The sequence below is a fragment of the Capra hircus genome, chromosome 21, assembly GCF_001704415.2.
Source record: "Capra hircus breed San Clemente chromosome 21, ASM170441v1, whole genome shotgun sequence".
Classification (NCBI taxonomy): Eukaryota; Metazoa; Chordata; class Mammalia; order Artiodactyla; family Bovidae; genus Capra; species Capra hircus.
The window spans coordinates 13,045,511-13,070,425 of record NC_030828.1 but is presented as its reverse complement, the minus strand read 5'-3'; positions in this window follow the sequence as shown (position 1 = coordinate 13,070,425).

Genomic DNA, 24,915 nt, shown 5'->3' with positions numbered 1-24,915 from the left:
GCCTGACAGGGTCCTCTGTCCATGGGGATTCTCCAGGCAAGAATACTGGAGTGGGTTGCCATGCCCTCCTCACATGTGATCTAGCTTGGCCTCAAAGATGCATCTACTTGAGATGCAGATGCTGAAGTGAGCAAGGGGAGGTGCTGAATTTCTGCAGATACACTTACAAGCATGTGCTCAAGGTATATGTTCTTCTAGGGTCTCTGGAATTCTTTTGACATTAGGCAGAGCATTGTAAGGGTCAAGCGATGCGGGTAGAGACAGTGGAGGTTCTCCAGAACAGACCCATGGTGAGGTTGGGTGTTTCTCCTGGTTCTGTTTTTCCCTGTCTGCGTCACATGCAGTCAGTTTCTGTTCCTTCTGAGGATACCACAAACTATCCAATATGAACCACTATTTGGGCTTAACCTGGCTATAGTGGGTTCTGCTGTCTGCAACTAAGAACTCTGATACAGGGAAAAGACCCTCCAACAGATTAGATAATAATGCAGTAAGTTCTCAGTTGCCCAGGATGTTTATGGAGACTTTGAAAAGAATAGCCTGTCCTCTCCTAACTCTTGGAACCACTTGAGTGTAGCTGCTTCCTCTGTTGCTAGACCTATCTAGTAGCCCACTGATCTAAAAATCACTCTTCAATGTAGCAACTTAGTAACTAGTAACTGTAGTAAGTCGTTGAGTAATTAACTAGTAACTGCATTTATTTATACCCAAGAAGCAGTTCCCATTTTTGGGACTGAGATGGACTGAGACTCAGCACAGAGGAGGTCGAGTCTTGGCTCTGCTTCTCTCTAGCTGTCTCATCACCAGCTGGTTGCTTCTGCTCCGTGGGCCTTACTTTCCTCAGTGGTAACATCAGAATCAAGAATCCAAGGTGTCCGTCTCAGTGGTGCCATGCTGTATGACTTAGCAGTCCTCTGCTGCTGCCACCGCTGCTGCTAAGTCGCTTCAGTCGTGTGCGACTCTGTGCGACCCCATAGACGGCAGCTCACCAGGCTCCCCCGTCCCTGGGATTCTCCAGGGAAGAACACTGGAGTGGGTTAGCAGTCCTCTGAAGTGAAGTCACTCAGTCGTGTCCGACTCTTTGCGACCCCATAGACTGCAGCCTGCCAGGCTCCTCTGTCCACGGGATTTTCTAGGCGATAGTACTGGAGTGGATTGCCATTTCCTTCTCCAGGGGATCTCCCCAACCCAGGGCTCGAACCCAGGTCTCCCGCATTGTAGGCAGACACTTTACCCACTGAGCCACCAGGGAAGTCCAGCAGTCCTCTAGTGGAAGCCAAAGTATGTCGACCTGTGTGCGGGAATGAGGGGCAATCTGCTGCAGAATCTGTCAATGGTCTGGATGGACATCGATGGACTGTGTTAGAAACACAAATGTCCAGAGGCATCTCTGTCTTTGTGACAAGGGGAAATGGTGAAAGGCGAGGCTACAACTAAAAAGGCTTTTATGAGATGTGTTCTTCAGAGCACTAACCCCACGAATTCTCCTTCAAAAAGGATTCCCTGGGGACTTTCCTGGCCAGTGGGTGATACTGTGCGTCCACAGCAGCGGGGAAGGGTTTGATCCCTTGTTGGGGAACAAAGATCCCACATGGCTTGCAATACAGCCAGAAAAAAAAAAAAAATCCATAAGTGCAAAGGATTCCCTGGTCAGCAAACTTCAAGAAACGCTGCATAACCTATTGCCTTTGCGAGCGTTCAGTGATCACTAGCAGGTTAAGGGCCTCTTGCAGTGAGGAAACCCATTGATCAATCCCTTTATCAAATATGTTTGGCCACTAAACCCTTTGTTTTCCGCATAGCACACATTAGCACCCAAAGCAGCACTGCTTTGGGGGCAACACTGAACTTTGGTGAGCTTGAAGTCTTACAGGATAGGCACAGACCTTGACAGGTCCCATTTGGCCCAGTGAATCCTGTCTGTGGCTTCCCTCACTCCTGACTAAACCTGGGGCCTCAGGCTTCTCAGCAGAGGGAGGCCAGGTCAGAGCCCCACATGTGTGGAGGCCACATGGAGCTGGTGCTGGTACCAGGGGTGAGTCATGAGCACCCACATTTGGGACACAACCATTAGACATGAGTCACGGCCATACGGAAACCTTATTCACGTCTACCTTCCTTTTGGTCCCTAATCCTTTGTAATGCCCTGGTTTTATGACGTCACTTCAGGGGAATTAAGTTTGGATAGCACAGTGATGTAATTAATGTGACTCAGCTTCAATTAAAGTCTTCCGCCTGCATGACATCTGACCCTATCAGTTTCACAGAAGGGATGGAGGCTGGGCAAATAGGTGCGTCTGCCAACTGGGGAAGGGATTTACTAGATGGGTTTCATTTGGGGCTTTATTCCAGTCCTTGGTGTTGAACATCTAAGGCTTCCCTGAAGACACACTTTTCAACATTTCCTGGCTCAGCTATTAACTCAGGACCATTTTGGAGACTTTAAGGCACTCTGACCTGGGTGTTGTCCAAATCTTGATTCCCACAGCTAGTCTTTTCTGTCTATAGCTACTTTCTCCAAAAAGAAGTCTGCTTTTATCAATTCAAAACAAGTAAAAAAAAAAATGTTTTGCTGAGCAGTTATTAGCCATTGTGTCCCCTTTAAGGAGGCATATTGACTTAACAAGAGGGTTTGGTGGTGGCCATGCTTTGACTGGAGAAGGCAATGGCAACCCACTCCAGTACTCTTGCCCGGAAAATCCCATGGACAGAGGAGCCCCTTAGGCTGTAGTCCCTGGGGTCGCTGCGAGTTTGAGTGGCTTCGTTTTCACTTTCATGCATTGGAGAAGGAAATGGCAACCCACTCCAGTGTTCTTGCCTGGAGAATCCCAGGGATGGGGGAGCCTGGTGGGCTGCCATCTATGGGGTCGCACAGAGTCGGACACGACTGAAGTGACTCAGCAGCAGCAGCAGCAGCATGCTTTGACCTAAAAGTGGCATAAATAGTGGGAATTTGACCTGTGTCATTGGGGGATGACCAGAGCAGCTCTAAATTTGCAAAAATATGCTCTTTCTTTCACGTTTGGAGCCACTGGGTATGAATATTTTCTTGTTCCTTTCCTTCTCAGAGCTACAACGAAAGAACCTTCTGGAACAGGTGAGCATATCCCCAGCCTGGGACATACCTGTGCTGGCCTTCGCTGCCCTCTGCCTAGTTGCTTCGCCTTCCACACCCCCGGCCCCTCCTTCCTTTAGCCATCCTGCTTCTTGCAGGTTCTGACCTCCTGTCCAGTTGGAGAGCCTGACAGCTGTCCGGGGGGAGGGGGTGGGGAGGAGGGGGTTGGGAGGGTGGGCAGTGCAGGTGGGTAGTGCAGGGCGAGAGCTAATGGGGCTGTGGCCTGAGCTGGGAGAGGGTGTCATAGACCCTGCTCATCCCCTGATGCCTTTGGGGAGGAGGAGTGGCTAAAATAGCATCAAGTTTTAACCTTGAGTCTAAGTGCGGGGTCCCCTGGGAGCAGCCTCGCTTTCCCTCTGGGCTGGCTGAGAGCGTTTTCCTGCCGTACTGGGTGCTTGGCTGGACATTCTGACCTGTTATCTCCTAAACAGGGCTGTGCACATTCCGGCCCTTCAGTGTTAGCCACTTGAGCCATTTGATTCCTTCTCCCCTAGCTCACATGGCCCATTTCTGAGCCCCTTAGCAAGATAAGGGAATAGCTACTGAGAATCACTAAGCTGTATTGTGGTGGCTCAGTGGCAAGGAATCCACCTGCAGCGCAGCAGAAGCAGGAGATGTGGGTTTGATCTCTGGGTTGGAAAGATCCCCGGAGAAGGAAATAGCAACAGTATTCTTGCCTGGAGAATCCCATGGACAGAGGAGCCTGGCAGGCTGCAGTCCATGGGGTCACGGAGTCAGACAGGACTTTTCACCTAAGCAAGCTCTATTAGGCCAGGCTGGGCCAGGCCTGGGAATATCTCACCTGCATCACCTTGTTTTGTCCTTACTTGGACCATCTGTTGAGGAGCAGTTATCATCTCCAGTTTATCTTAATTTTTAGATTTATTTTTTAATTGGAGGAAAATTGCTTTACAGCGTTGTGATGGTTTGTCGCCTCCAGTTTAAAGTGAAACAGTTGAGACTTCAACAGGGTAAAGAAATACCTTGCCCAGTGTCTCCCCACTAATCAGCTTTGGAACGTGGACTCACTCAGAGAAGCACGGATGGACCATCGGCTCTGGCCCAATCCTGGCACAAGGAGCTTCAGGATCGAGACCTGAACACGACCAGCCCTGTTCAGGAAGGGGCGTCTCTCCCAGACTCCAGTTTAGGAGAAGAGTGAGACCTGGCACAAGTCTGGAGCAGCAGCAGGGGCGAGGAAGGCAAAGGAGAGCAGAGGGGGCCACAGGGGTAAAGGAAGCAAAAAGGCAGGAGATGGCGCAGCCCGTCCAGGAGCACACAGTGCCTGGTGCCGCGTTCCTGCTGAAAGACCTTCGCCCGCCAGATGAACGCCGTCCAGGCGCCCTCCTGACCCCTCTGCGGCTCCACGAGAGCTCCCTGAAGGGCGTGAAGCAGAGGCGGCCATGTGCGGAGCTGGGGTTTGGGAAGGTCATCAGGCTGCAGGAGGAGGGTGGGAGGGGCTGGAAAAGGTGCACAGCCCGATTTTCTCTCTTCTCTTTCTGGGAGAGAAAAAAGAAAATGACCAACCTGCTTCGGTCCGCTTCACTAGAGTCCTTTTTTTTTTTTTTTGAGATTTTTTGCTGTGGGCCATTTTTTTCCCCCAAAGATAAGGGTTTATTTGTTTATTAAATTTTGGCTGTACTGGGTCTGGCTGTGTGGGCTTTTCTCTGGGGTGAGCCGGGGGAGGCTAGTCCTGGTTGTGGGGCGCTGGCTTCTCTTCGCGGTGGCTTCTCTTGCTGCGGAGCATGGGCTCTAGGGCACCCGGGATTCAGCAGCTGTGGCCCAGGGCACCCGGGATTCAGCAGCTGTGGCCCAGGGCACACAGGATACAGCAGCTGTGGCCCAGGGCACCCGGGATTCAGCAGCTGTGGCACAGGGCGCCCGGGATTCAGCAGCTGTGGCACAGGGCACCCGGGATTCAGCAGCTGCGGCCCAGGGCACCCGGGATTCAGCAGCTGTGGCACAGGGCGCCCGGGATTCAGCAGCTGTGGCACAGGGCGCCCAGGATTCAGTAGCTGCAGCACAGGGCTTAGTAGCCTTGGTTCTCAAGCTCTAGTTAGTGTACAGGCCAGCGGTTGTGGTGCATGAGCTTAGCTGGGCTTAGTGGCTTCATGGTATGTGGAATCTTCCTGGATCAGGGATCGAACCTGTGCCTTCTGCACTGGCAGGCAGATGCTTTTTCACTGAGATGCCAGGGAAGCCCTGAGAGTCTTACAGGTAGAAGGAACTTGCTATTAAAAACAAGAGAGAAAATTCTGGGACCCCAAAAGTGATATTCCAATTTTGGAATAAAAGTGTCAAAATGAAAAACAGAAAAGAAGGAAATAAATAAAAATGCCATTAAGATCTCACCCTCTGGTAGAGGGGTAATTAGTTTTGGAGCGTCCATTGAGTTCCCCAAAACACCCTGAGATAACTCTCTGTGTAGTTGGGACTTCCCAAACAGCTGAATGGCTTCTGACACCTCACTCTGTGATACGCGCTTGGGAATTTATCAGGTTGGAGGAGCCTGCAGGAGAAGATCTTGAAAAGAGTGGCGGGGGGTACAGAGCCTGCGGGCCTCCGGGACCTTTCAGGCGGCTCCCACTGACCCTAGCAGTGCTGTACTTCATTAAGGCCTTGCTCTGGTAGTGGCGCCCTGGATTGGAATGAGCATGGGCTTTGGAGTCAGACCAGCTTGACTCCCTGCACTTCCGCTTGCTAATCACATAGCATGGGCAAGGCCTTCAACTTCTCTGAGATTTTCTCACTTATACAATGGGCATGCAGTTGGTTCTCACTTCATAAGTGGTGGTATAAGGAAAAAAATTATGCTCATAAAGCTTCTGGCCCTATTAGTCAGGGTTCTCCAGGGAAACCAAACCCATTAGATACATCTTGATATGTCTGCGTACAAAGAGATTTATCATAGGGATTGAATGTTTTGGTTCTGGAGGCCGAGAAGGCCCGTGATCTGCCACCTGCAGAAAGACAGTGGTAGACCCGAGGACCAGGAGCTTTAATATTCCAGGACAGGAGAAGATGGAGACTGAAGCTCTATGAGAAAGAGAGAGAGATGGAGAGAGAAAGGAAAAGCCCCCTTCCTCCACTATGTTGCTGTAACCTCAAAGGATTGGATGGGTCTGCCCACAGCACAAAGGGTGGGTCAGTCTACTAACTCAAATAGTAATCTCCGCCTGAAACACTCCCATAGACACACCCAGAAATAAGCTATCAGGGTCATCCCTTAGCCCAGTCAAGCTTATACATGAAAAGAACCATCGCAAATCCACCCCTTGTCAACCTGGCAGCTATACACATCTCCTAAACCATACTTAATCTCCAAATAAAGGCAATAATGAGGTCACACTTGTACTAACATCACACGACTATCCTGGTGCAACTGAAAATACACTAATTCCTTTCTCCAAAGAGCAAGTAAAGTCCTTGAGTGATGTTTACTCTCCTGATATTCTGTACTTTGAACAGTATGATGTAAAATCAATGATCCTTAAAAAAAAAAATACTGATACAAAGTCAATACATCTTATGTTGCGTGATATGGGGAAAAGATAGGAAAGTAGATTTTGCTTAATATCTTCAGATGTGAGTATAGACACACAAACGTATTTGTGACAAGATAAGGAGGAAGTATCCAGGACAATTCCAGTTCTAGCTACGATTACAGGTTGTGTGGTTGTAGTTGGTATTTATGGGCTTCCCTGGTGGCTCAGAAGGTAAAAAATTCACCTGCAGTGAGGGACACCTGGGTTCAATCCCTGAGTTGGGAGGATCCCCTGGAGGAGGGCATGGCAACCCACTCCAGTATTCTTGCCTGGAGAATCCCATGGACAGAGGAGCCTGGCAAGCTATGGTCCATGGTGTTACAGAGTTGAACATGACTCAGCTGATATTTGTAATTATATCCATTCTGTTTTCTCGTTGCCCTCAACAAGCTCTACAGTTAGTCATGATTCTTTCCCTGGTAGGGTGACCTAAAACTTCATTTGTGAAGGGTCTGGTCTTAGATTTGGTGTAGTTTTTCACTGACCTTAATCGCAGGGCATAGTCTTTCTAACAAGTGCCCTAAGGGATCTCCTATCCCCCAGATTCTTCCTTACCTCAATGATAGGGTAGCTAGGATCAATTAAATGAGCCAACACCATAACTCCTTGTTTTGTCTATTGATTCAGAGGCAGGAGGAATACAACATGGTTGGGTGGCTGTCTTAACTTCCAGTTCAGTGGAACAATTGTTGTGTCTCCTGGTGAAAGCATTCCTTTCCCTGAAACTAAGACCTCTAGGCTAGCAGAGGATAGAGTTGTGGGAACAGGAAGTGAAAAATTTGCTAGTGGTTGTTAGGGGTAAGCGTGAGTGGTGCCACTCCCATTTCTACCCCAGTCTCTCTGGAAATAGTTTCTCCTATAGAGAATGGTCAAATTAGTAGCCATCTCATAGATGGTGGTATGAGAAAGAAATTAAGTATTGCCCAGAATGCCTCTGGTCCATATTAAATGCTTAATGCATATAAAGTTTTTTTTTTCTTTCATTTATTTATCTTTTAATTGAAGTATAACTGATTTACAGTGTGGTATTAGTTTCTGGGGTAGAGCTAACTGCTGTAACATATGTATGAAATAGAATATGCTAATAATAAAGATGTGTTTGTGCCTAGTTATAATGATTTAAAATGCACAGTCTGAAACCACGATTATGTTTGCACCAACCAATACTTCAGCCCCTGATGCCTAAGAAGAAGCACATTCTCTATGTCCATAATTCCCTTGTCATGCTTAAGAAAGTTAAAACAATTCTTTAATATCATCTAATATCCAGTTCTTATTCGACATTCTACAATTCCTAAAAATATCTTGTGTCTTTCCATTTCTTTAAGGAATCACTCCCTTTCCCAGCCATTTTGTGTATTTGATGCGTTTGAAAAATGCTTTCGCTTTCAGATTTGTTTAGGAAGTTTCTTTCCTGCTCAAACCAGCCCCAGTCTCTTCTTGTTACAGATCTGGTCTGGTCCACACAGTTCTTCTTTCTGAAGGAGCATGTCCACGTACCCAGGGAGATGACTTTCCCACAAGCTCTGCAGAGAGTAGTGATTCCGAGAACAGACTCTGAAGTCTAAAGGTCTGGGTTGAATTGAGCCCCACCACTAACTAGCTGGGTTAGGGCAAATTACTTAACCACTGTGAGGATCAGGTTCCCAAACTATTATTACTAATTACTTCCCAAATTATTACATGAAAACACGTAATGGTAATAATAGTCTCAATTGAGTGCAGTCGTTGGGAGGATTAAGTGAGTTCCTGGATGTTAAGGGCTTAGAGTTGTCTGGCTTGTTGTTTGAATACTCTGTAAATGCTGTGTGTGTGCTAAGTCACTTTTAGTTGTGTCTAACTCTTCACGACCCCTGACCGAAGCCTGCCAGGCTCCTCTGTCCAGAGGATTCTTCCCGACCCAGGGATCGAACCCCCATCTCTTACTTCTCCTGCGCTGGCAGACAGGGTCTTTCCCACTAGTGCCCCCCCGGGAAGCATGTAAGGGCCCTCTTTAAAGATGCAGCCTCTTCCTGCTAAGTTCTTCCCAGTCCTCTCTCTGTAGGTCATCAGTTTCCTAAGAAAATAGTCCCTAAGGGACATTACAGGTCTACTTCATTTCATTGTGTTTCCAAGATATTGCATTTTCTTCTTTCTTTTTACAAAGTGAAGGTTTGTGGCAACCTTGTATGGAGCAAGTCTATGGATACCAATTTCCCAACAGCATTTGTTTGCTTTATGTCTCTGTGTAACATTTTGGTAATTCTTGGAATATTTCAAATTTTTTCATTATTACTGTATTTCTTATGGTGATCTGTGATCAGTGATTTTTGATGTTACTATTGTAATTGATTTGTCATTTTTTAGTAATAAATTATTTGAAAATTGGTAGCGCTAGTGGTAAAGAACCTGCTTGTCAATTCTAGAGATATAGGAGATGTCGGTTCAATCCTTGGGTCAGGAAGTTCCGCTGGAGGAGGGCATGGGAACCCAATCCAGTATTCTTGCCTGGAAAATCCCATGGACAGAGGAGCTTGGCGGGCTACAGTCCCTAGGGTCCCAAAGAGTCAGACACAACTGAAGCGACTTCGCACACACAGCAATGAAGTATTTGAAAACAGATACATCCATTATTCTTTTAGACATAATGCTATACACACTTGATAAACTATAGAGTAAACATAACTTTTATATGCAAAAACTCCATGTGACTCAACTTTATCATGACATTTGCTTATTGCAGTGGTTCGGAACAAAACCCTCAGTATCTCTGAGGTCAGCTTGTACTCTACGACCCATTTTCCACCGTAGGGTGATACTACCAGCTGTCTCCTTGAATGGTGCTTTGGATTTTTTTATACAAAGAAGTAGTTTCTGTAGAATGATACCCCTAGAAAGAACTTGCCCAAACTTTAAACATATCAGTAGCTGTCATGTACTTAGGGCCCATCTAAGGCCAGGCTCCGTGGGCACGTCACTCCTCCACTGCTCCGGGAAGTGGGCATTACCACTGTCATTTGACACACAGAAACCAGGGCTTAGGAGTCAAGTCACTTGCTCACGTTCACACAATCAGTAAGTAACAGCGTTGGCATTCAAACTTCAGTCTGTCTGCCAAGCACAGCTCTTTCCCGGAAACCATGCTGATTCTCTCCATAAAGACAGCTGGGTTCTAGTGTACTTAGCTGATCTCTCCCCAGATCATCAATTAAAAGACATGAATGTGGAGAGGGTTATTTCTCTGTAGACAGGAAAAGTGGGACCCATCACTCTTAATTGGGAGCAACATCCAGTCTTCTTTTAGAAAGAGAAGGGAGAGTTCGTTCTCAGGAAAGCACTGAGCTGGCTTCTGGGGTTGCATCCTCTTAAATCCAGCACTTTGGAAAATCATGTTGCCTCGTAATTGGGAGGATTACTGTTGCCTGGTGACACCTCAAACACACAGCCGTAAGGGGGAGAAGCAGCGTTCTTACCTCTCTTACCTGCAGGACTTCAGGCCATTGCCGTCGCCTGATTCAGTAAGGACAGGAGGCGACACAGCTGAGGATGAGTTAGAAAGCCAGCTCGCTTCTGCTCAGTGATTCAGCTGGTCTTGCAGCTTTCATACCTGAGGACCATCTTCTCTTTGGCCTGGTATTTTCCCTAGGGAAAAGTAGGAGGGTAAAATGTTTTTTCCACGGAATATTTTTTCTTTTTTAAAAAATAAAATCTAATTGAGTCATTTGCAACCTTGGAATAAGGCTGTCAGAAGTTAGGGGGTGGGTCACAGTCAACCAAGGCAAAACATCTTCTCTTTCAGAGTGTTTCAACCGTATTTGTATAAGTAAAATGATTTTCCCCCAAATCTATGTTGTATGGATGAGTGAGTGAGTGAAAGTCACTCAGTCGTGTCCGACTCTTTGTGACCCCATGGACTATACAGTCCTTGGAATCCTCCAGGCCAGAATACTGGAGTGGGTAGCCATTCCCTTCTCCAGGGGAATCTTCCCAGCCCAGGAATTGAACCCAGGTCTCCTACATTGAGGGCAGATTCTTTACCAGCTGAGCCACCAGGGAAGCCCATGCTTTAAGGATACTCAGAATAAGAACTGAAGACAGTGGGCCCACCTGGTGGGATGAAACCAGAGGCTGCACCCCTACTTACTGCCTCCCTTCTGCAGACATCCTTCCAATTCTCCCTGGAACCCTATGGCTGTGTGGAACACAGTTCCAGGACTCTATCAGGCTTCCCAGGTGGAGCTCGGGGTAAAGAACCCGCCTGCCAATGCTGGAGACATAAGAGACGTGAGTTTGATCCCTGGGTCGGGAAGATCCCCTGGAGGAGGAAATGGCACCCCACTCCAGTATTTTTGCCTGGAGAATCCCCTGGACAGAGGAGCCTGGCGGGCTGCAGTCCCCATGGGGTTGCACAGAATCAGGCACAACTGAAGCGATTTAGCACGCACACGAGGACATCTGAATTAAGTTATGTGCTTTAGTTAACACTATGTATTGATATTGGTTCATTCATTTGTAACAAATACACCGTTGTAACAAGATGTTAATAATAGAGGAAACTGGATTAGGGGTCCATGGGAACTCTGTACTACCACTGACAAAAAAAAAGAAAGAAAATCCAAAACCATTCTAAAATTAAAAGTTAATTTTTTAAAAAAGGTCTGTTCCATTACATAATAGTTTCTACTGTAGAAGAGGTTATTTTTAATTCAGTCTAGTCCTTCCTGGTCCTACATAGAGGCTAAAGGGATTTGAAAGGCTGTGATCAGGGTCTAGACTTACAAAATCCATATGTCTCGCTTCACCAGCTTGGGATACTGAATGGGGGTCGGTCACATCTTTTTCAACATGCACGGTGATGGACTTGCATTCCTTTTGACAGACTCGAGAAACTTTCTGCTGTGCCCTTGGCCAAGACAGCCTGGTCCTGTCCTCGTTAGGGAGGCTCCCAGTAGTCGAAGAGGGCGCTGCTTCTGAGAGTCTGGGCATAACTGGACAGAGGCCACCTTCTCCATCACACCTGTGTGCCTTTACTTCAGGCCTGGGGTCCCTGATGGTCCCGGCTCCTTGTTCCCCAGTTCGGAAGTCTTCAAGGTGTCTGGTGGCTAGGAGGCCCCTCCAGCCTCCGCAACCTGAAGTCCCTGAGGACTTGAAAATGAAAACGTGGTCCTTCTCCCTCAGTTTCAGGCTCGCCCATTTCCTTCTCCAGGGGGAGTGATATTCCTCTGCCAAAGGAACACCTGACTTGCTTTTCCTGCTGTTATTGTTCCGTCCTGGGTGGAGAAAGCCGCTGCCGCTGGTGACTCTGACTTAGACGCGGGACTCCATCTGTCCTCCCTCTCTTTTTTTTAAAAAGACCGATTTATTTATTTTTGGCCACGCGGGCTCTTCAGTGCTGCCCCTGGACTAGCTGCAGTGTGGTGGGGGGCGTCCCTTCATTGCAGTGCCCCAGGCGTCTCATTGCGGGGACTTCTTTCACTGCAGGCCACAGGCTCTAGGGCGCAGGGGTTTTAGGAGCTGTGGTGCACTCACTGGTCTAGTTGCTCCGAGGTACGTGGGCTCTTCCCGAAGCAGGGATGGGAGCCGTGTCCCCTGCAGTGGCAGGTGGAGTCTTAACCACTAGACCACGAGAGAAGCACAACTTCCTCTTTCAACACACGTGGAGGCGGCAGGGAGGTGAGGTGCTCCTTGCCCTGGAAGAGAAAGGCCTCGAGTTCTGGCCTGTGTCCCCTAGCTCTGTGAGTTTACCATCCTCAATTCTCCCTTGTGACTCAGATGGTAAAAAATCTGCCTGCAATGCTGGAGGCCTGGGTTTGAGCCCTGGGCAATCCCTTGGAGAGGGATGGCTACCGACTCCCAGTATTCTTGCCTGGAGAATCCCATGGACAGAGGAGCCTGGCGGGCTACAGTCTATGGGTCACAAAGAGTTGGACATGAATGAGTGACTAAGCACACTCACACACACAATCTTCTGGGACCTCAAGTTTTCTCATCTGCAAATTGGAGAGATCAGAGAGAGACTTAGAAGAGACAAGCTTGATTTTTCTTGTGTTAATTATTATAATTATTATTCTTGTGTTGTTCTTGATTATTCTTGTATTCTGGATGGAACAGCGTGTTCCGTTCAAATCGAGGGCTGTTCCCTGAGGCCAAGGCTGGAGCCCAGGGTCTAGATTCCTAGGAACTATTCCTTGGCTGGAGGGTAGGGGGTTGGTTCATCTTCAGGGACAGGTAAGGAGAGGCAAGCCTGGCTGGGACCCCAACATAATCTTAAACCCCACTCTGAAGTACTGATGCTATTGATCTCCGAGGTTAGCTTTGAGAGAATACCATTCCTTAATGATCTAAGATTCTTTCCAAGGAATAAGCAACTCCCCCACCAGAGAGCACATTCACTAGATAGGGTCAGAATTTACTTTTTTGTTTGCAAAATCCAAGTCTTTTCAGTTTTCCCTCCAAAGCAATGAAAAGGAATCCGGCTGCTGGGACAAGTCACAAGGAGGATGAAAGCAGCTTTCCTGAGGTTCAATTCTTGCGGAAACAATCTTCCTCTTCTCTTCGCCTCCCACCCCTCCCCGACTTACAATGCTCCCAAGTGTATATTGTTTTTAAATGTCAAAGAGAAAAAGAAGAAGAAAGCGAGGGAGAGAAGCCCCTTTGGCTCTGACTGTCACATTCTGGCGAGGAGGGAAGAAAGGCAGAAAGAACAAGTGGCGGAATTAAAGAGATGCAGATTTTTTTGCCTCCCCGCCCCTATTCAGGTCTGCAGTCTGCCCCTCTCCCCTCTCCAGTCTCTCTGCTTCCCTCCCCCGGCTTGCATTGAAATGTCAAATGCAGCAGTTTGCAGCTGAAAGGGGGGTCCCTGGTGGGAACGGACTGCCCTTCTAACCTGCAGGTTCAAGCTGGTCCCTTCTGCCCTTGTGTTTGCTTTCCCCTTTCCTGGGCATCTCTCATCCGCAGATTTTGTTTGGGATGGAGGAGGTGGGGGAGGGGCAGGGAGTCCGATGCTTCCCACCTAGGGGTGTGAAGGAGGCGCCCTGTAACACCCTTGGTCCCTTCTTGACCCCGGTTCCTCTGACCTCCAGCTGGCACCTCGGGGCTTTTCATTTTCTGCCTTGAAAGAGAAGGGCTGGGGAGAGACACTCTGAGTGGTGTGCCCGGGGAGGCTGGCTCTATCTGGCCATTTCGCCCCTGTCCCAGGGCTTCTGACCATTCAGGCCGGGGTCAAGACAAAGCAGGAGTGTGATGTGCTTTCCTGGAAACGTGTACACCGAAGGTTGAAATATTTTTGAAACCTGGAGTGAGTAAGGGTGTGGAAAACAGGTGTTTTCTTAAATTGCTGGAGGAGGCAAAGTGGGAGAGTTTTCCAGAGAGCTTTTTGGCACGAAGGATCAACAACCTTACAGAAAGTGCAAATGCCCGATCCAGCAATTCCAATTCTAGGGATTTTTTTTCCCCCCCAAGAGTATAATTAGGCAACTGAGGAAAGACTTCTGCATGAGGCTGTTTGTCCCAGGAATATTTATAAAACAGCATGATTGGAAACATCCTAATCTCTCTCCACAAAGGATGAAACAAAAATGCTGGCCCCATAGAGTCATTAAAAATGATCATGTAGATTCATATTTGCTGATGTGGAAAGATACCCACAAAACCCAAAGAAAATAAAAAGATTATACAGTGTTACTTTTAGTTCTTTCTCATTTTTTAATGTTAAAGGATATACATGAGTAGAAAAGTGTGGAAGGATGGGCATCCAGGTGTTCCTGTCTGGATGGTAGAATGATGGATATTTATTATCTTCTTTATGATTTCTAACGGTTCCTAGTTTTCTGACATTCACAAGTGTCAACCACAAAGTGACACTCGCCATGGCACTTGCCGTCCACCTCTGCGTGTGTGTATGCACGCTAAATCGCTTCAGTCGTGTCCAACTCTTTGCAACCCTGTGGACTGTAGCCTGCCAGGCTCCTCTGTCCATGGGATTCTCCAGGCAAGAATACTGGAGTGGGTTGCCATGCCCTCCTCCAGGGGATCTTCCCCACCCAGGGATTCAACCTGAATCTTTTATGTCTCCTGCATTGACAGGAGTGTTCTTTACCACCAGCACCACCTGGGAAGCCCACCATCCACCTCTACAAGGATTAAATCGTGTGTTGCTGCTGCTGACCTCCAATCCCCCCTGAAGAGGTTCAGGGTGGAGCAGAAATGAGGCACTCCTTGCTCTGGGAAGAGTGGCAGAATAGGTCTTCAGATAGTTAGATATCCTCAGGAGCTGATTTTAAGAGCCCAATTCTCATATCTCCTCTTATCTTGAAAAACAAGAAAATCCTTCATGGTGACACTGTTCCTCATGACCGGTGAAGGCTTCACGAGACTAGTAGAAACCTGGAAAAATATGCATTTGATTGCACGTACTCCCGCTTCACCATAAATCACATGCGGCTGCTAAGTCGCTTCAGTCGTGTCCAACTCTGTGCAACCCCATAGACGGCAGCCCACCAGGCTCCCCCATCCCTGGGATTCTCCAGGCAAGAGTACTGGAGCAGGTTGCCATTTCCTTCTCCAATGCATGAAAGTGAAAGGTGAAAGAGAAGTCTCTCAGTCTCGTCCAACTCTTCGTGAACCCATGGACTGCAGCCTACCAGGCTCCTCTGCCCATGGGATTTTCCAGGCAAGAGTACTGGAGTGGGTTGCCATTGCCTTCTCCATAAATCACGTATATACTGACATTTCACCCTGCCTCTTTGGAGCTGTTTCTCAGAGCTATCTGAGGTGCTGTCTCCCAGGTTACAGTCCTCATTTTGCCCCAAATAAAACTTAACTTACAACTCTCACATTGTGCATTTTTAAAAAGTTGACACAAATATTCCTATTATGATGAGAAAGTCCACAGAATTATTCATTAAAAACAGTGTAAACTAACTTTTGCCCTTTTGGGAAGAATTCCTGTTTTTTTCTTTCAGTGCAAATAAAAATTTCATGGTAATTAAAATTCTCATGTTAAAAAACAAAGGCAGAAATTCATTGTTTTTGGTATATTAGAAGCAAAGCAAGTAATAACTGATAGGTTGTAAGTAAAGTTTAGTAAGTCTTTCTTTGGTTACACAGTGTTTCAATGTGATGGCTCTCTTGGTAAAGAATGGGTTTTCATCTCTCCTGTTCTCCAAGCTGGGTGACTCCCTTTTACTCGACTTCTCCCAGGTTACCATCAGCCTTTCTGCTGATGGACTTTGTGCAACCACTTCTAACCCCCACATCAGGGGACATCAATCAACCTGTTTAAAAGGAGACTATGCTAGGCAATCCAGGGCAAGTGGACATCGTGATAAAACATGCTTTCCTTCATAGGAGATTTCTGTAAGCTTCCCAGCTCCCCCTACCCAACATCGCTTCCCAAATGCACTAAAGTTATTGTTTGAACTTTATGTGATTCTTCCCTTAGAGTCAAAACTGGGTCCTTTTCTTTATATGTCTGTGATTAGGTAAGGCCTTGGCTTTAGGTATCACATATTACAAAGGTCAAAGTCCTGGTTCTTTTTTTCCAGATACAAGCTGGTGTTTCTAGGAAACCCTCTACAGGTTTGATCTGAATTTCCAACTTGTGCTCGAGGGAGAGTGCTGGGGGAAATAAGGAAGAGGCTCAGCATCAGCATATGGGTATCGGCCGCTATATTGGGAAGTTGGGGGCATGCCTTGAATGATGCAGTTGACTCTTGGTGCTCATGTTCCTGTCAACCTCATCAAAATAAAACTAGAGCTGGACAGTAGTTACAGTGGTAAGAACAGGTTCTGTTCAGGAGCCATTGCTATAAAGGAAAACTGACCTCAGTTATGAATACAGCATGGATAGGAGGGAATTGATTGTCAAAGAGCAGGCTGATGGGTGGTGGGGCGAGGATCAGTAGATGGAAAATTACTAAGAGGGAACATCAAGGATAAGAGGATGTTCTTGCTGAAGGCAGGCCAGGGTGATCAAATATCACCTGGGGAATGGTAGTTCAGTTCAGTCGCTCAGTCGTGTCCAACTCTTTGCGACCCCGTGGACTGCAGCATGCCAGGTCTCCCTGTCCATCACCAACTCCCGGAGCTTACTCAAACTCATGTCCATGGAGTCGGTGATGCCATCCAACCATCTCATCCTCTGTTAGCCCCTTCTCCTGCCTTCAAACTTTCCCAGCATCAGGGTGTTTTCCAGTGAGACAGTTCTTTACAACAGGTGGCCAAAGTATTGGAGTTTCAGCTTCAGCATCAGTCCTTCCAATGAACATTCAGGACTGATTTCCTTTAGGATGGACTGGTTGGATCTCCTTGCTGTCCAAGGGTCTCTCAACAGTCTTCTCCAACACCACAGTTCAAAAGCATTTATTCTTCAGTGCTCAGCTTTCTTTATAGTCCAACTCTCACATCCATACATGACTACTGGAAAAACCATAGCTTTGACTAGACGGACCTTTGTTGGCAAAGTAATGTCTCTGCTTTTTAATATGCTGTCTAGGTTGATCATAACTTTTCTTCCAAGGAACAAGCGTCCTTTAATTTCATGGCTGCAGTCACCATCTGCAGTGATTTTGGGCCCCTCACCCCCGGCCAAAATAAAGTCTGTCACTATTTCCCCATCTATTTCCCATGAAGTGATGGGACCAGATGCCATGTTATTCGTTTTCTGAATGTTGAGCTTTAAGCCAACTTTTTCACTTTCCTCTTTCACTTTCATCAAGAGGTTCTTTAGTTTTTCTTCACTCTCTGCCATAAAGGTGGTATCATCTGCATGTCTGAGGTTATTGATATTTCTCCTGACAATCTTGATTCCAGCTTGTGCTTCTTCCAGCTCAGTGTTTCTCATGATGCACTCTGCATATAAGTTAAATAAGCAGGGTGACAATATACAGCCTTGACGTACTTCTTTACCTCTTTGGAACCAGTCTGTTGTTCCATGTCCAGTTCTAACTGGTGCTTCCTGACCTGCATACAGATTTCTCAAGAGGCAGGTCAGGTGGTCTGGTATTCCCGTCTCTTTAAGAATTTTCCAGCGTTTATTGTGGTCCACACAGTCAAAGCCTTTGGCATAGTCAATAAAGCAGAAGTAGATGTTTTTCTGGAACTCTCTTGCTTTTTCAATGACCCAATGGATGTTGGCAATTTGATCTCTGGTTCCTCTGCCTTTTCTAAATCTAGCTTAAACATCTGGAAGTTCATGGTTCATGTACTGCTGAAGCCTGGCTTGGAGAATTTTGAGCATTACTTTACTAGCATGTGAGATGAGTGCAGTTGTGCGATAGTTTGACCATTCTTTGGCATTTGATCAGATTTGGAATTTGATCAGATATCTAGAATGTTAAGATGTTGCGGGTAGGGGATTCTGATTAAAACAGTTTAATACGATTCTTGCTAAAACTGGGCAATGCAAAATCAGACACAAAGTCCAAAAGTTCAAGTCCAGTTGGGAGGAAAATGGCGAGGAGCGTGCCTAGCCTTTGACCAAGGATAGCCCAGTGTTTCTGGTCTGGCAGTCTGCAGACTGACCTCTCACAGATGGCGATGGGGGAGAGAGGATGAAGGCTGGGAAAAGGCAGCCTTTGTTTGCGCTTATTCTGCAGCTGGGGGAATGTGTCCTAGGGCTGTAATACAGCTCACATGGTTTCAGCTGCTGTTGGCATGCAGCTCTGCCCAGGTGCTGGCCATCACTGGCAGGGAACAGCGTGTGTACTCATGGCTATCTCTTGGCCATCTTGTCCTTGCTAAAGAGATGCTCCCCAACAGCCATGGAATGGAAAGATTCACCAAGGAAACCCTCTGAAACTCTCACAAGGAGGCCTGAGTCCATGACGCACTCAGGGTTCAGGAAGACCACAGGCCAACCAGCCTCTGGGATGTCTCTTTGGTCCCAGCCCCTTTGTCTGTCTGGCAATGCAGAGGTGGTTCAGTGCGGGGTGGACAGGGCTAGAGGGAAAGCGCCAGTGGCTGCCGCTTCCCTGGCAAAGAGCAGTTTGGGGGAAACAAAAGACACCTGGGTAAGAAATAGCAAGGCACTTCCATGGAGACTTTCATTTGGCTACTCAGGCCATGCTAAGCAACAGCTAGAAGGGGCCTTGGGCATCTGGGTCTGGCCAGACAACAGTTCCTTGTTGTTGTTTTTCTCAACCATAGATGGGGGACTTTTCTCTAGGACTGAGATGTATTCTCAAAGTTTGTCTACAGTTAGCGTTTCCGTTTTCTTTTCTCTTTCCCTAGGGTTATTGGTCTTTACTGTATACTGAGACAAGTATGCAGTTGTTGTTCAGTTGCTAAGTCTCGTCTGACTCTTTGCAACCCCATGGACTGCAGCACTCGAGGCTTCCCTGTCCTCCTCTATCTCCCGGAGTTTGCTCAGATTCATGTTCATTGAGTTAGTGATGCTATCTAACCATCTCATCCTCAGCCACCCTCTTCTCCTTTTGCCTTCAGTCTTTCCCAGCATTAAGGTCTTTTCCAGTGAGTCAGCTCTGCACATCAGGTGGCCAAAAATGATAGGATTCAAAAAACCCAGCTCTAGTGATTATAAAACATACAGTCCTGGATCCTTGAACTTTGCTAGTCTTAACTTTCCTTCACTTTTAAATAGAGACTGGGTTACCTTCTTTAGGAGGTCATGGGGCTCGGGGTCGGTCACCACTGATGTGGTCCTGGGCTGCCTTTTGAGCCCTATGTCATGTTTACCAGCATTGCAAGTCACACTGATGCCTTTGCTCTTCCCTGTTGGTGGGCTCTTTCACACCTTCTGGTTTTTGTAATTGCCTTTCCCTGCCTGAAGTATCAATCCTCTCAAACTCAGCTTATCCTTCGAGAGTTATCACAGAGTGTGGGCTCCTCTGCTCACCCCTACTGGAGCTCATCATAGGCTCTGCTGTTTGGAAAGCTTTCTTAAAAACTGTCCCACATTCCCACTGGACTGGGAGCTTTTTGAGGATGTAGAATATTCATGGCTAAATGAATAAACAGATGACTTCAGAGCTGTGTGAATGCTGACTGCTGTTCTCTCTACTTTTCTGTTTTTCTACAAGTTGTCCCAATTCTAAAGAACCCTCAATCCCAGATGAACTGAAGTGACTTGATCACGTTCTTATAACCCTATCGGGAGAGGGGTCCTGACTCACGGTTTCCTACTTCTAATGAAGCCCCTGGGTAGTGCTTGTCAAAGTTGTCCACAACACTGCAGAACATTTGGAAGTTACTGTATTCTGTGGAGGACACGATGAAATATTAATCACTTTCATCCTATGCATCAGCAATAGCTTAGTGGAATAGGTGGTCGATATAAGTAATATAATATTGCAACCAAGGACATATATGTGTGTCCATAAAAAATAAACAAATTATACAGAGTGAAGTAAGCCAGAAAGAAAAACACCAATACAGTATACTGACACATATATACGGAATTTAGAAAGATGGTAATGATGACCCTGTATGTGAGACAGCAAAAGAGACATGTATAGAATGGACTTTTGGACTCTGAGGGAGAGGGAGAGGGTGGGATGATTCGGGAGAATGGCATTGAAACATGTATACTATCATGTAAGAAACGAATCGCCAGTCTATGTTCGATGCAGGATGCAGGATGCTTGGGGCTGGTGCATGGGGATGATCCAGAGAGATGATATGGGGTGGGAGGTGGGAGGGGGGTTCAGGATTGGGAGCTTGTATACACCTGTGGTGGATTCATGTCAATGTATGGCAAAACCAATACAGTATTGTAAAGTAAAATAAAGTAAAAATAAAATAAATAAAAATAAAAATAAACAAAGCCTCAAATTCCCCCCAAGTCCAAGCTCTCAAATGGATCATAATCATATTCCTCTTTTCAAATTAATGTTTATTTCCTGCTTACTTATTTATTCGTTGATTTGATCTGTGAGTGTTCACTAGTAGAGAAGGAATAATAGGTGATAAATATTAAAAAAATTTTTTTGGAGAACAGCTTAAAATTGAGAACATTCAATGGATTAATTACTCCTCAATTTTGACAGCTTAATAGTCTCGTCTAGTAATGCTAATTGAGTACTTGTGAAGTGAAAACACTGAAAGGGTTAGTTGCTCAGTCATGTCCAACGCTTTGGGACCCCCATGGACTGTAGCTTGCCAGGCTTCTCTGTCCATGAAATTCTCCAGGCAAGAAGATTGGAGTGTGTAGCCACTCGCTTCTCCAGGGGATCATCCCAACCCAGAGATCAAACCTGGGTCTCCTGCGTTGCAGGCAGATTCTGTGCCATCTGAGCACTTACGATGGACCAAACACTGTGCCCAGGGCTTCGTGTGGATTACTCTGCGTGTCTTCACTCTCATGGGATAAAGCGGACATTTTTATGATTTTTATCATACTGATGAGAAGACAGAGGCTTAGTGTTCAGGGACACATGTTTTTACAACGTAAAATCATGACTCATACAAATATAAAATGAACACATGTCAAAAATTTTATTTAAACCCATTAAATAATGAGAGGACCAGTAAGGTGTTACAACTAGTTCAAAGCAGACTCCAAAGTCCAGAGCATACACCTGACAGTGTGGAATGAGGAAACAGCTGTGAACTGGTCAATATGCTCACAGGACAATAATCAATTGCTTTTCCGCACGACATGTCTGTATTTCTATGAACAGGAACAACCTGAATGACTGTACATCTTCTACAACATACAGGATTGTAAAATAGTTCTGTTAATGCAAAGTGAATGTAACCCAAGGATATATTAGTCAGAACACCCAGATATGTTTTCGGCCATTTCAAAGTCTTGCCCAGGTTTTCACGTAGTTAGAAAAGGTAAAGATTTGCCTAAGGTCACATAGCCAGAATGAGAATCCTAGCAATGCAGCGCCAGTGTCCCCAACAACAGCTGTGAATAAAAACTGTAAGTACTACCAATGGAAACAGAGGCCAGCTCTTTTTAGAGTTGTTATTCTGCTGTTGTTTGATGTTTCTGGGTACGTAATCTTTTTGTCCATGTAAGAACACCGTGTATGTTTGAGTTTTAGGAAATGAACTCATATATTGGATTCTTAACAGGTGTCAGGTACTGTGTCAAATGCTTGAAGCCTGAGATCCCATTTTATCTTAAGAACACCCACCTAAGGAGGGATTAGTAAATCCCCATTTTACAGATGAGCACTTAAGAGTTTGGACTGATTCCCAGAGTTACATGGCGAAGTGAAGCTACGATTCAGACCCACATCCCTCCTTGCCAAGGCCCATGCTATTCCAGTTGATGAGCCAAACAAGAATCCTAACAAATTCTAGCAAAGAATTGTCATAGTTCCCACCTTTTGGACCTTGTATCATTTGCTGTGGGGCTGCTGAGTTATGCTGAGGACCGGGGGATTATTGTAAAGAAAACAAAATTGAAAAGAGACACTTTTTTTTTTCGGTCCTCTATGCTCAGTGGACCCAGATTTGCAGGCAGCAACCCCAAAGTGACGCACGTTCTGGCCCAGGCCTTGACTTGCGCCAGCCCTCAGCTGTTGGGGAGGACGTTGATTTTGGAACGTCAGTGTGCCTTTTCAGCGGTGCATGGGCTGGTTTCCTGGTGGCTCGGTAGTAAAGAATCTGCCTGCAATGCAGGAGACATGGGTTCTATCCCTGGGTCGGGAAGGTCTCTTGGAGAAGGAAATCGCAACCCGCTCCAGTATTCTTGTCTGGAGAATCCCAAGGACAGAGGAGCCTGGCATGCTGCAGGCTATGGGGTCACAAAGAGTTGGACATGACTAAAGCGACTGAACTGAACTGAAAGTGATTGAGCGCGCAAGCATGCATCAGTTAGCAGCTACCCCCCACAGAAATCCTTTGGTGTTTGCGGACTCTCACTATGCCGACTGGCACTGATGAGTGTGAGCATGCAGCCTTCTTTCAGGTTCCCCAAGCATTGCTCCTGGACCACCTTCTCAGAATGGTCTGGGTGCTCTTATAAATTGCAGTTTTATCAATAGTACTTGAGACTTAATGAATCAGAAACTCAGCGGGGTGAGGGCTGAAAGTGTTTGTGTTCAAGATCCATCCTAGGGGGTTTGGAGAATCACACAAGTACAAATGCTTGGGCTCTGGATTCAACCAGGCCTGGGTGAGCATCCCAGCCACACTGTCTGATATTGGGCAGGTTCACTCAGCTCTTTCAAGACCTGCTTTCCTCCTTTGAAAAATGGCGATAATTATAGTTGTGAGGAATGAATGAGATAATCCATGGGGAGCATTTGGCCTGGGTCCTGGCACCGGCTATGTTCCCAGAAAGTGTCCGCTATAAATGTATTTCATTGATCCTATAAGATGCTCACTTTTTTTTTTGTTAGTTTTTTCCATATTAACATCTCTGAAATCAGTCTACTTCTTAAAATGGATGGTGTTTCATGGTCTCACTGGTGGTATTTTTTTTCCTTCTTAGTGGTGGAGCCCTGCGGGCTACCCTGCGGGGTTGCAAAGATTCGGACATGAGTGAAGTGACTGAGCATGCGCGTGCAGTGGTCTCTAAAGCAAGCATGCATCTTACAACAGATGGTGCCTTAGACTTGGTGAGATACAGTGTACGTAAGGGCTCTGGGGTGCTCTGTTGTCCACCATAAGCCCTCCTGGAGGACGGCTAGAATCTGGGGACTCCCAGATCTGTCTGTGTCCATCTTGCCAATTCTGCTAGCACAGGGGTAAATCAAATGAAATTTGGATAAATAAGGCAGGTGGGCCCACCCCTCCCTGCAGAGGGCTCCCTGATTTCAGATGTACTTGGTTGGTCTCCCTTTTGGGGTCCCAGCTCATGTTTCCTGTTGGGGCTTCCCAGGCGGCTCAGTGGTAAAGAATCCTCCTGCCAATGAAGGCGATGCAGAAGACACAGGTTTAAAAAAAAAAAAAAAGAAGACACAGGTTTGATCCCTGGGTTGGGAAGATGCCTTAGAGAAGGGAATGGCAACCCACTCCAGTATTCTTGCCTGGGAAATCCCACAGAGAGAGGAGCCTCGCCGGCTACAGTCCATGGGACACAAAAGAGTTGGACACAACTTAATGACTAAAGAACAGCAGCATGTTTCCTGTTGGGAGACTTCTAGCCAGGGCGGCTTGGACAGGGTGGGGCAGGTGGGGTGGGGGCATTATCCACCATCTTCCTTCATTCCTCTGCATCTCCAGACTTGCCTTGTTGGATGTCTCTGGGCCACCTGGCCACATCTTTTATTTTTGGGTCCCCCTTTAGGTCCCCCTTTCAGGGAACGATTTTGAGACGGACTCCAGGGTCCAGAAGGAGTGAGCAATATATCCCTAATACTGTCTGCCTCAGAATTACCAGTATTATCTCAGTGAATCAGGAGCTCCTCCTCCTAACAGCCCCACTGGCCCAAGGTTCTTGTCCGCTCAGCTGTTGATCAAAATGGGATTTGGCAGCAAGATAGTGGTGGGGGAAGTTTGGCTTCTTGTTGTTTTTAAGGTGATCTATAGGAGGAATCAGTTTAATGAGTGGTTTGCTTCCTTTGAAAAAGCACCATCTGGGTTTAGATTTCATATTTACTATTTTAAACCTTTTCAATTAGACCCCTGGGGTTTCCCAGGCTTGCCTGGGGGAGTTTTCTTTTTCCAAGCTTCCCTTCCCTTCCTGGGACAAATGTTTGTTTTTCTCACATATTCATCACAGCCCCCCGCCTTCAGAGAACCCTGGGCAGCCCTGCTGTGACATGGGGGCCTGGTGCCTGGTGGGGGAGCCTTCAGCTGGGAGCAGCGCTTGGCAGGCTGCGTCCTGCCCCATGCCCGCCTTCGCCATGGAAAGCCGGGGGGCGTGTCTTGGCGCATTGGTGGAGTCTGCGGGAAGCTCTCCGTTTTGAGAGAAAAAGGGACTTTCTCATGGGTTTCCCGCTCCAAGAGTATCAATCAGCTCCAGAGAAACACTAAGGAGGCGAGAAGTGGTTTCCTAGCAGGAATCGCGATTACAAAGGCAACCGGCTCCCTCTGAAGCTTTTGTCCTGGCTGGCACTGTGGTCAGAATTTGGGGGCCATCCCAGGGTAGCCTTTGCTGGCCCGAGTCTACTGACCCTGAAAATCGGGGAGAAGGAGTAGAAACATGTGCCTGGAGCCTATTAAACAGAGTGAAGTAAGTCAGAAAGAGAAAAAGAAATCTGTATATTAGTACATACATATGAAATCCAGAAAGATGGTACCCATGAGCCTACGTACAGGGCCGCAGAAGAAGAAAAACAGACGTAAAGAACAGACTTTTGGACTCAGTGGGAGAAGGAGAGGGTGGGATGATGTGAGAGAATAGCATTGAAACGT